The sequence below is a fragment of the Ursus americanus genome, chromosome 19 (assembly GCF_024610735.1).
Source record: "Ursus americanus isolate L20-20 chromosome 19, mUrsAme1.1.p, whole genome shotgun sequence".
Lineage (NCBI taxonomy): Eukaryota > Metazoa > Chordata > Mammalia > Carnivora > Ursidae > Ursus > Ursus americanus.
Window position 1 is genome coordinate 31968595 of NC_142145.1, and position 12883 is coordinate 31981477.

At 36.5% G+C, this 12883-nt stretch overlaps 1 long non-coding RNA gene across 1 annotated transcript in view; it reads left to right on the plus strand.

The window, feature by feature from the left end:
• The first annotated feature begins 2163 nt into the window (after window positions 1-2163).
• LOC123787343 (uncharacterized) overlaps window positions 2164-12883 on the plus strand; it is a 45150-nt gene continuing 34430 nt past the window's right edge. The window contains exon 1 of the long non-coding RNA XR_006778150.2: window positions 2164-2245. This is a non-coding gene — a long non-coding RNA (uncharacterized LOC123787343). The remainder of the gene's footprint in view (window positions 2246-12883) is intronic.

Here is a 12883-nt window from a genome sequence, read left to right on the forward strand (position 1 = left end):
TGGTTTTTGGTTTTTTTTAAGATTAATTTTTTGAAAGTGGTTTTGAACAATTTGATCACCATATGTTTTGGTGTAGTTTTCTTCATGTTTCTATTGCTTGGGGTTCATTGAGCTTCTTAAATTTGTGGCTTTATAATTTTCAACAAACTGGACAAAACACTGACCATTATTTCTTCAAATATTTCTTTTATTTCTCTCTCTTTTCACTCCTTTGGGAACTCTAACTATATATATATATATTAAGGCAACTAAACATGTCATATAGCTCACTTACTCTTTTTCAGTTTTTGATTCTTTTTTCTCTGTGTGTTTCATTTTTGTTTTTATTTCAGCATACTTAATCACCCTAAGTATATTTATCTCTGTTCTTCCTCTTGCTAACTCTTACTCACTTTTCAGATCTCATCTCATGTCTAATTTTTAGAAAAACACCATTTGACCCCCTAATATCTCAATCATTTCCCTCAGTTATAACATCTTATATCAACTTCTATGTTTATAACATAGTACTTACCATAGCATACATATCAGTTAACATTGTAATAGAAAATGTCTCATTACAAACAAATCTTCAAAATGTAATAGCTCAAATGATAGTGATGTTTGCTATTCAGACTCTGATTTTTTTTCTGGGAGAAATTATTTTCACTGGTCTCCATGGTTCTTATGTCTATACTCTGGGAGAAAAACCTCTGTTCATTAATTTCCATAGCAATATTAGAAGTAGGTATTTTGCAAAAAAATCTTCCTTGGAGGTGCATAGCTTTCACACTTCACAGGGTTGATGGCCTAAGGTTTATTGTTTTTATTTGTTTTGTTTCCTTTTCCTAATAACACAAAGACTTTTTTTTTTTAATCTTCAGCCTGATGTTACGGCTTCTTTATTAATAAAATCAGTATAATATGTACACTTCTGCTTTATTTGCTTTTAGAGAGTTTTATGTATTGTTATATGCTGGGAAATAATTCTCCATGAGACCATCACAATTCTGTATATCTTCCAACCAGTGGCAGGGACTGCCTTTACTCCTAGACTATCTTCCCAAGGATAGCAAAGGGGCTTAGACGTTATGGAAAGTATCTAGCACTGAAACAAAGAGATTTATTTGCTGTTTTAAGACAAAGATGGTATCTCCTTCCAGGCAGAGGTGTGGCATGCTCACTGCCACTACAAAATATTTGGATTCCCAATGCTTGAGACACTTGTACTGAACTGCAGCCAACCTTGTGTGCAGATGTCTTCACATTGCTCCGGAGGACCTGGGACATAGGGAACTGGTGAAAGAAAAAAAATGCCAGATCTTCAGCTATAACTATCACTGTGAGTAAATATTTCTTTGTCTTTGACCTAGGATTCTTGTACCTTCTGTCAGCATCCATGAAACTGGCAGGTCAAATTGTTAGGTTCCAAGTAAGATAAAACCTCAAACATTTCACAGTTATGGGCACACCATACACCCAACATTTCTCTTTGACATATTTGTCATGCCTCTTCATTTATTTGCTTCCTTATCTCCATACCTTTGTCTCTCAGTTTAATGGTGACTTAGACAATCTGAAATAAAAAGCTTATTGTGAAAATAATACTCTTTCTTTGATCTCTCATGCAGGGCTGAGTCATTTACTTCCGCTAAAAAGTCTTACTATGCCATGTTCTTTCAATTTTTCTTCTTTGTCTTTGGAGTACGGAAATCGTTGGCTTTTCCAACCCTTTACAGATGGTAATCTCTGTATTCTTTCCCAATTCTGTTCGAAAATCAGTGAATCTTTGCTTGAACTCATCTTTCTTATAACATCTTATTAACGGCAGGCGGTAATAGCCATGCCACATTAGCTCTCTGGCTCTTTTTAACCACTCACCTTATAGCTATAGTCTCAATGCACACATTATCTTCCTTCCAAGTTATTGCAAAGACAGTTTTACCAAATATATCGCCACTGCACAGCATGGATCTCCATGTTTTTAGCTGGTGAAACATGTTCTCTTACTGCCCACTGCTCAAGTGCTCCACTACTAAGCCAATGTCACACAGCTTATTATTCTCATTTTTCTTTTATGGCAGCCACTCACTTGAAGGTACAAACTTCTGTATTTGTTAGGTAATATTAGCTACTGAATCAATTTAATTCAAACATGTATATTAACACATTATTTCTCACAAATATGAAGCTCAAAGTGGATGTTCCTGCCTGCAGATGGCCTTTTTCCAGACAGTGACTCAAGGACCCAGGCTCATTCCATTTTGTGAGTATACTATCTTCAACATGTGACTTCAAAAATCACAATCATTTATATCAATATAATAAATATCAAGAAATCATCAAAAATTACAACCGTGCATTGAAGACCTTTATGGGCCAGGGCTGAAAATTGCGTGTATTGCTTTTGGTTATATTATACTGGCTACCTAACTGCAAGATAATACGGAAAACATAGTCCAGCTGTTGGTCCATTCAGAGCAGACAACTGGTGAACAGTCTCTGCAGCAACACACTTGCACATTTACTGGTATGGTTGTTAAAGGACTATCACCAGATTATAAGCTCCATAAAGACAAACTTTATGTATATCTGTTTTATAATTATGTTCAGTACTTAGTGTTCAATAAAATATTTGTTGAAGAAATGAGTGAAATAATTCAGGAAACTTGATATGACCACACAATTTTACTAATAAGAAAACAGAGGCTACAAGATTATGTGCTTCCCCATTTCACATAGCTTTAAAGTTGAGAAAAGGTACTAAAACCTAACTCTACAGACTACTCTTCTGACGTTCTAGGTAATTTTATAAATACTCATCAACAAGTTTCAGTGGCTAAAATTGTAATTATATTCAGGTATACATTGGTCTTTAGAAAAAAACAGCAATGTGAAAATAGTTCACATATTAAGAAAACACAGGTTCTATTTACAAAGGATTTAGTCTTCAATGTGGGTAGATCGTGTCTTAGATTCAGCTTTCTCTACCATGTATGTGGATGTGCTCTGCCCAGATACTTAAATGCCAGTCATGAAAAGTCAATTTACACCCAGTTTTCTTTCCCAGTTGTACCACTTGTTCAGCCCACGCATGATAACACCTACATTTTTTTCTGTCGTAAACCCTTCTCTTTGACATCAGGCTGATTTTATGTGTAAATGTGAGGTTTATTTTTCTTCATAATGTAATCCTGTATATGTTCAAGCTCTTCATACATGGAGCTAGTTTATTTTAGTCTTTGACAAAACACTTCTCTAAAGACATCGTCATCTTGCAACCATTGTAGCCACAGTAGTTGTGTCGGTATGAAAAATCGTGTGTGCTTGGTATGGTTTGAATGTCAGCTGAGAGCAGTGATGTATTTCCACATTGGGAGAAGGATGATGAGAACGTTTGGAAGATAGTTCAGACTGAAGCTTGTGGAGCACTGTCTACATTTCTTTCTGACAAGGTCAACTTCAAGGGCGACATTAACAACTTGTTCTCTGTCTAATGACACATTTAGATTAGAGTTTGCAATGTACACAGCCTCCATTTTTTTCTTCTGTTCATTGCCAGATATGATGCTTGATAGGTATCTCCACGGTAACCTTTCAGAATTCATTTATTTAGATGAACCAAAATAACGAAATGCCAAACGAATTAAGAATGATATTTTTTATATCAACTGAAAACAATTTAAATTGTCCATATGCATAAGCTCTGTGGCATGAGTGATCTGTTCATTTCATGGTTAGAAAAAAATGAAGAATTTGTTTGTATTGCTGTATTTTTGTGTACAGAATTGGGGAGGAATGACTGCTTACTGGGAATTCACATCTACCCTTTTCCCTAGGAGTCTCATTAGACCTACCACAGCCAGGAATACAATAAGAATACACAACTGGAAGTGTGATTTAAATTTCTAATGTTTAAAAAAGTACAATTATAGAAAGTGATGTTTTCCTTTGTTTTCTCTCCTTTTGAAAACTTTAAGCTTGGATTTCAGGAACATCTAAAGTAAAAACCAGATCAACCATTCTAAAATTGCTCTTTTTGTGATTTGCACAAAAAACTAAGGTATCATTATTTACATCTTTTCCCCTCTACTTTGTTCTGCCCCAGTTCTCTTTCCCTCATGAATCCTTCATGGCTGGGAGAGACAGTAACTCAGCAGCTCCCTGCCATTAGATTTCTGGCAGAAGGTCCTTCCCTGTGAAAGCTCTGACAAACACATTCAGCATGTACTTCCTCTGGGTGAAGGCTCAGTGTGTATACCACGGATTCGAGCACCTTGGATAGCCCTCAAATTGCTTCATATATTCATGTCTTTAAAATCTCACATAAATTTCCTTAGGCAGGAACTACGTAATATCTGTCTATTAAATCTCTCATGGTAGTTAGTATAATGCTGCATGCATGGCAAGCAGTTAATAAAGAGATACTGAATTGGATAAGTTAAATAGAATTGCTATTTAAGACCCTGGAATTGTCTGCCTTATTGACAAGAAGACACTGGAATAAATGAAGCCTGATATTTGTTGAAAGGTTGCTGAATGCCATTTTGTCTAACTTTCCATTTATTCAAGATGGCTCCCAGCATTCTTTCTTGTTCAGTGGATAACTAACGTGGGACTACAACAGAGAAGCATGGGCAGATGAAATGCCATACTCATTATCATGTGTAAATGTCAACAGAGTTCATGTTTAAAAAAACACCTTTTAATGTGAGAATAGGCATTGGGCCATGCTTCCTCATGTACCATCTGTCACATCACCTTTGAAGTCCTACTGAATCCTCGTCCTTTGAAGTCAGACACTCATCCTTCTACACAAAGGAAGCTGCTACATGCAGCAGCAGCAAAGAGATGAAAGAGTGTGCCTCAGCTATGCTGAATATACTGTCGATGTTTTAATTTAAAGAGGTAATATTCACCTTTGACATAGAAAATTGGCCTCTGGTTACAGTTCTTCTGAAAGTGTGTTTGGGAGCACATAGATGCAACCTTTATAGATATTTTCTCCCCATGTAATGGTTCCAACTGTAAACTTTCCTCATAAATGCTTATTATAATACAATAACAGCTATGATAAACATTTAAAAAGTCAGTACGCAGAAAAAGACTCTCTCCTTGACCAAACTTTAGAAAACCTCCTCAAACTCCTTTTTTTGGCAAGGCCTTGTCCTTGGGTCCTGTCTTCAGCCTGCTGACTTTAGTTTTAGTAAGAATCCTCCTAAGTCAGTTCGGCAAGAATCCTCCACCCTTAGAATCTGATTGCCCTTGATATCTGATCAAATCCTAATCTCCCACCCTGGGTATCTGATGACCCTAACCTGTCTTCAGCAAGAATCTTATTAAATCTATTTCATAAGAATTACCCTACCCCTAATGTCTTCTCTTAATAATTTTCCATCCACTGACTCCCTCATTCTGCTTGTTGCTGATAAATTCCTACATATCCACGCTGCACTCAGAATTGAGCCTGGCTCTATACTGAGCCCTTTCTCCCTATTGTAATAGTTTCTAATGAAATCATTTTTAAACCACTTTAACTACTCTCTGACTGTGGTTCTTTTTAACAAAGCAAATATTTTCATTGTATAGATGAGATGACTAAAGACAGATACAGGGTACTGTGGGCCATATAAAGTAAGATTAAGATCTCCTTCTATAGCTGTGTCTATGATATTAAAATTGCTTCAATTTGTGAGAATTAGGTTTCAAATAAAGAAATGTGTTCTGTGGATTTTATTTTTCTATCGGAAGAGGTATTGCAAATCTAAATGTATTTATTAGGTGCCTACAATGCCTCATGCAATGTGCTAAATCTGGCTGTGAGACATTACATATAAGGAAATCCAGTTTTTCTATGAACACTTTGCCTGGTGGTTAAGCAAATTAATGAACATATAAGTAAAATATACAATGCATAAGTGCAACAGAAAGGTGCAATAAACATTAACATCCCTTTTTAGAAGGGGTTGAGAGAAAGCACACTGGAGGTGGTGTCATTTGAGGCGTGGTATCAGGTGAGTAGAACTAACTATGAAAAGTGGGTTGGTGATGAGTTAGGAAGAACTAAGGGGACAAGGGGAGATGGAATTGAGGATAGTTTAGGCACAGGGACAGCAAAAGCATTGGTATAAGATAGGTACAGGTTGGTGGGTCTCAAGGTGTGATCTTTAGACAAATTTGGATCAGAATCACTTGTGTTCGTGAAAGAATGTGCATTTTCAAGTTGAGTGTCTCTCTGATACTGGGCTGTATCTAACTAATACTCAAAAATCAGAATTTTAAAGACACTTTCTGTTTTATTTATATGCAAATAAAATTTGAGACTTGGGCTTAAGACACGGAAAGTACACTGTTGCCCTCAATACAATTCAAAATAAACATTTTCCCCACTCATCACTAATTTAGCACACAAAAGGACCAGATGATTAAAACTATTTTTAAGGGAATGTTTATTTAGAAAGAACAATGAATCCGAATAAAAATATGGCAGAAATATGGAGGACAAGGAAATATGAAGATACATTCTGGAAAAATTCTCACAAACATAACTCTGAAAGTATTGAGCTGATAAGAGAGCAAAAAGAATCTCTAAGGAAAAATATGTAAGTGAAAAATCTAACCAAATAAGTAAATGATAGTGACTTAAAGCACGAGGGAATTGTAGACCAAGGAGACCATAATACTAGGGTAAATGACCAGTTCTGGGATCCATAGGCAAAGTCTGTGGTTTCTGTGATCTTAAGGAGCTGAATTTGAGATGAAAAATTAAGCCGGTGCACTCAAAGGGAATACAGGGCAGGTCCAGTGTCACACCCTGGCTCCCAACAGAACCCAAAGCCATACTTCTCTGGAGTTAAATGTACAGCATTCCACAGATTAATTTCAATAAAATGTAATTCCCAAATCAAAAACACCAAACATACAAGTCACCAGCAGTGATGATGATGATAAGAATAATAATAATAGAACCAATTTAGACTCAAAGGCCTTTGTGTATTACAGATATTAGGATAGATTATAATTAATTATATATGAAATATTTACAGAAAAAATATGAAATTAAAAATTCTACCAGTATTGTATCTATTCAACACTGTGTTATAGTTGCCATTCTTAGAGACATAAGCAAATAAAATAATTCATTATAAGAATTTAAAAAGGAAAAAAAGTTGCCATGAATAAAAAAATAATACATTTACATAATATGCAACAACTGATCTATAGAAAAAAATAACATTGAGAAGAGAATTGAGCAAGATGATCAGATATAAGTTCAATTACACAACTTATGCACAGTTAACTAGTCCTATAACAAAGTAACTTTAACATATTCCTACCATTTAAGTTGGAATTTTAAACAATAGAGTCAGTAATCTAGGAATACATTTACCATAAGATGTGCATGGCCTTTACGGAGGAATTTTAGTGGAAAATCATCAGAGAAGACCTAAACAGAGAGATGTACCACAGTTATGAAGAAAGCAGTATCAACACATGTCACTTTTTAAATCAAGTTAACATAATTCTAATCAAAATGCCAGAGGATTTATAATATGCTTTCCAAGCTCTTACTACTCTGTTTATGTAAGAACAGTTTCACCAACAGCCAAGACACTCCTGAAGAGAAGATTCAGTAAGAGGTAAGTGATTACAGCAAACTTACTTGTTCTGGACTAGACGAATGGATAAATTCATATTTTCACTAATGGAGCAGAGCTCGAGGGCCAGAAACAGAGCCAGATGGAGATGGAACCTTGATTTGTGAGAGAGAATATTGTAGATCACGGCCAAAAAAAAAAAAAAAAAAAAAAAATTCAGCTCTCAAAAGGTTGCTGGGTATATTTTGTTTTTGTTTCCAAAAATATTAAATCTCTACTTCATATCATACTTATTTTCAGATATATTAAAGGCTAATGTAAATGTCAAAAATGACTCTTGGAAGAAGATACAGAAGTATAGATTTGTGACAATAGATTATGAAAGAATCTCTTCAATTTGGTGTAATTTCCACAAAGCATAAGAGAAACCATATAATTGACTATATTAAAATTACAAATTTTACTTCTCAGAGAACCACCATAAAGAAATTAGAGACAAGCCATAACTTGAAGAATATGGTTCCAACTCACAGAGAATTTGTCTAGAATATGAAATAATTGCAAATTAATATAGGCAAAAAAATGCAGAAGGATTTCAGAGAGCAGTAAACTATACAAAAAATACCATTTTTTACCCACAAAATCACCAATTTCACCTGAAACTATTAATTTATTAGAATATGGCATAATAAAATCTTCCCCCATTGCTGGTGTCAGTGTTAATTAAGTACAAGACTTGGGAAACCATTTGACACATGTGAAGTCCTACGTGTGCATGGACATTACCCATCAGCTCCTCTCTTAGGTGCATATTCGAGTCTCTCTAGCCTGTACACACAAGAGATACACACAAGAACATTCAATCTGTAACGTGACAACAGCAACAGAACACAAAAACATGAAAACAACTCAAGTGCTGATAAGCAAGAGAATGGATAAATATATTTAGTCAATAAATATTATAGAGCAGATAAATTGTGTAATCCAACATGACTCACTAAACGTTGACAAAAATTAGAAACATATTTAATGAAACAAATCACAGACAATATGGAATCAACAGGTTTAATCACACAATATAAGGGTCTATTACTGGTGAGAGGCCCTCACAGTGTCTCTTTAATTGAATTCAGAAAACAGTTGTAAAGTATGGGCTTTGTGTAAGGCTTAATTCTTGATTCTTAAACTCAATGGCATGTTTGATCCTCCGTCGGTGGTCTGCTGAGACCTGGTCAACACAGACTTTCTGACAATAATTTCTCTTAAAAATGAAGACCAAAATAGCTCGTGTAACATGGACGGAATTGAATGCTGGGACCAGATAATGATCTCCTATGGTTAGCGAAAATAAGTATCAAGGCAAAGCGGACACATTTATTTTCAAAGCGGGAGATTATTTTTCAATCACAATGTCCAATTTCATTTTCATTAACGTTATTAGAAAAAAACAATTTATGGATAGAAATGAAAAGCAAACAAACAAAATTAAGACGAGCACAGTGTTGTTGAGCTCTGTGGGCTGCTTCTGATTTAGGGGTTAAGGGTGTCTCACTGATAACCATCCTAGTTAGCAAAAGTAGAATTAGCAAAATCTCTGGTTTGCAAGAAATTCTGCATTTAGATTTTTCATAAACTTTGTGCTTGGAGACTGCTTTTCTTTCGGATTTATTTTAGTAGATATTAATGGCTCCGTGCTCCATTGACTAATAATTGTGCCTAACTCGAGAGAGGGAATTTACTCGCCCATTGCGATACAGGCAAACCATCCAGAGTGATTAGACAGTAAGCTTAAAAGCGTTTGCTTTAAACTGTTTTGAGTTTGTTGTCCTTCCTTTTGTTTTGTCTCAAATACTGGGCAATGCTTCGCTTTCACTTCGGTGGTTGGTGGTTGCGTGGAGATAACGTGAGATAACAGACTCCCAGGAATGCTGAACAATTGTGAAATAGGCACAACAGAGCACTGAGAAGTGTATTCTTCCTCCAACACAGGGCCTGCTGTGCTGAAAGGCATTTTTATTCTAATATCTGTGTCTTACTAATGTTAATCCAGTGTTAGCAGAAGCTGTGGAATTTGGAAATGAATCCTGAAGTTTCTAAAAATCTGCATCAGGGGGCGTCTGATTGGCTCAGTCAGTTAAGTGTCTGCCTTCGGCTGAGGTCATGATCTTGGGGTTCAGGCCTTGAACCCCCACCCCTTTGGTCCACAGTCTCCCTGCTCAGTGGGGAGTCTCCTTCTCCCTCTCCCTCTGACCCTCTCCGCTGCTCATGATCTCTCCCTCTCTCTTCTCTCAAATAAATAAATAAATAAATAAATAAATAAATAAAATCTTTAATAAAAATAGAAAATAAAAATCTGCATCAAAATGCCATAGTTCTCAGTGGTTTATTGTGAGGCACGTGGAGCAAAAAAGCAATATTCCCATCCTCTGAGAAGATTCCACGTGTCATCAGCCCCTATTTGCAAAGATAAAATTATCCACCTCTCCTACTCGATGTTTAATTGCAAATCTTTAAGGAACAGTTCATATTTAATCACTATATTCTTAACTTATGAATTTCTTTTCATGTCTTTACATTCTTTTTGTGCATCTTTTAAGAAGTGCTCCATTTGGCTTTCATTAATACCTGGAATTCTGATACGCTATAGTGTTCGTGTGTAACCTTACTTTCCCCAGTGTAACTTCCCTTCACCGTATCTCGCTTTTACTCTTGCATCTGATCCGTACCCTTGGCCATATTGTCCTCCCAATCCAGAATGATCTTTCTCCATGCTTTTCCCCTTATTTCTCTGCCCTTGGCACATGCTCTGTTTTGGCCTGTGATGTTGACATCATACTGTTGGGCAAATGCTTGATGTGTCTGTGTCTGGTCTCAGTAGTTAAATTAGAGTCTCCTCAAAAGTATGTGCTAGCTGAGGATTGCTCTGTGACCCTCACAGCACCCAACACACGTACAGTCACATGTGACTTGCATCCTAGAGGAACTGAATTGAATGAAAAACAAAGGAAATATAATTGAATTAAACGGAAACAGACTTAATTTTCAGAATATTTTCAATACGTGTTTCCCAGATTGTATTTTCTAAAGTACTAATTTGTTTTACATAAGAAACTGTGTTTTCTCACCAGTTGATACCATGAGTGATTTTTGAATTGATTCTTTCACCAAAAGACCGAAGACCCTAGAGAAATCCCTAGCCAGTGAATAAAGCAAAAAGAGAAAATATTTACATTGAGTGGAAAATCTCCTTTAGCTCAAACATCTGTGTAGTATATGAGATGGAAGTCAGCTAGTCTGTACTTTCATTTCTCTGACACTGACTTGAGATGACCTTTTATAGGATGCCAGTTATTCAATGTCTGTCTGATGATCTCCATCTCCCCAATATGCGGCCTCTGATCTTTCAACCTGAGTGCAGCTGAAAGCCAAAGGGGAGACTCCAGCTCTTGAAAGCTTTCAGTAGTTGATTTTTAAAATTATGATCATAGGGTGCTTACTCAGATCTCTTTCATCTGAGACCCTTTCAAATGCATTACACAGTAATTATTAACTAATAATGAACAGGACAGTCATCATGCCATCATGCATTATTTTTCGATCCTTTTCATTTTCTGCCCATTTCTCTTCTTTTTATTGTTCCTTACTTTTTTTCTTCCTCTCTATACTTCCCTTATATTTATGTTGAAAAATCGAAACAGAAATATTTGTAATTATATTAATGGACAGGGCAGACAGAAGAACCAGAAGCATTAGTGTCTCCTTTCTCTGGAATCCTCATCTATACCACCCCTATGAGCAGTTAACTTACCTTGTCAGAGTTTCAGGTTCTTCTGTAATTATAATTGAATTTCATGGTCTCTACGGTCATATTTATGTCTGATGGTCCATGAGTCTAAGTTGCCTCTTTGTTCTAGGATGGGTCTTAAAGAAGGATTTGCCCTTGGGAAAAACTGAAAGCTAGGTGGAATTTATTTTTATGGACACCTCTCCCATTTCTATCCTTATCTCTCGTTCTGAAATTATTGTCACAGAATTTCAATGCCTGCCTGCTTTCTAATCCTGACCAAGGGCCCATATATTACCACTGAGGCAGGATTCACTCTCTCTGAGCAACTTCCTATGTTTTCCTCATGAATAGTCTCCATCATAATATTCCCATCTTTAATTTATTGACATCAGGACAATTCTAGAAACTTACGAATCTAAAAATCTAATTTACAAGAAACTGATAAAATGCAAATTCCTTTGGGAGAAGTTACAATCAAAGTATTACCAACCAGGCGAGGGGAATCCTGCAGATAACATGTATTTCCCTAAGAACCCAGTCCCAGCTGGTGAATTTTCAAGTATTATGTCAGATCAGTGGGGGAGATAGTTTTGCTAACAAGTGTCTTCCCCTGAGGCCACTGACCTCTTCTTCTCCCAACAGATCAAATGGGTACATTTCTACTGTAGTCACTGCCTAAAGTGCTTTAGGATCTTTAATGCATGCAGGGAAGACTGAAGGGCACGGTGCTCTCAGAAGCCTGAGAGCCTCTGAAAGGAGATATTGGAGTCAACTTTCCCCAGTTGAGAGATGTGCTTTTATCAGAGATATTTGTAGGGTAGTTAAGTGCATGAGCTTTGTAGACAGATCTGGGTACAAACCAGGCAGCGATGGCTCGAGGGGTGGCTTGGAGCTTTGAAAATTCCCAAATCTCTATCAGTTCTTTTCTCATAACCAAAGCAACTCCAAATAAAAATACAAACTAAGTCAAGTCAGTGTGATTATCATACAAATGTAGTTTTAAGACACATGCATGGAAACAGCCTTCCAGCCCAATCATCTCTCGTCCTATATAAAATCATGGAACCACTATTAAACCTTGTTTTAATTGGCTGCAATGCCCCATCTATATGCTTGCCTCTCCCATGCCTGTGGGAAGATTTCCAACTGCCATTATTTGCTTGGAGGCTTTCTCTGAAGCAGAGACCTTTACTATATGGTTACAGGGAATTATTCTCCTAGCGGCCCTCCATGACTGAGCTGAAATGATGGCTACATATTCCAGATTCCACCCTCCAGAACTGGGATAAGTCTGAGGGATGTAGTCTGCTGTTTCCAAGAGTTTCCCCACAAGATAAAGCTGTGGTCAAGGATAGTGATAGTCTACTAAATAATGCACCTCATATTGGCCACCATCCTTTCCATTCTCAATGTACTTCTCTCCACTACTCTTCCCTGTACTTGCCAATTGACCACTTCTACTCAACTCCTTAACTAGGATCTCCTTCTAAGGAAACCAAACTAAGGCACCCTGGATTTG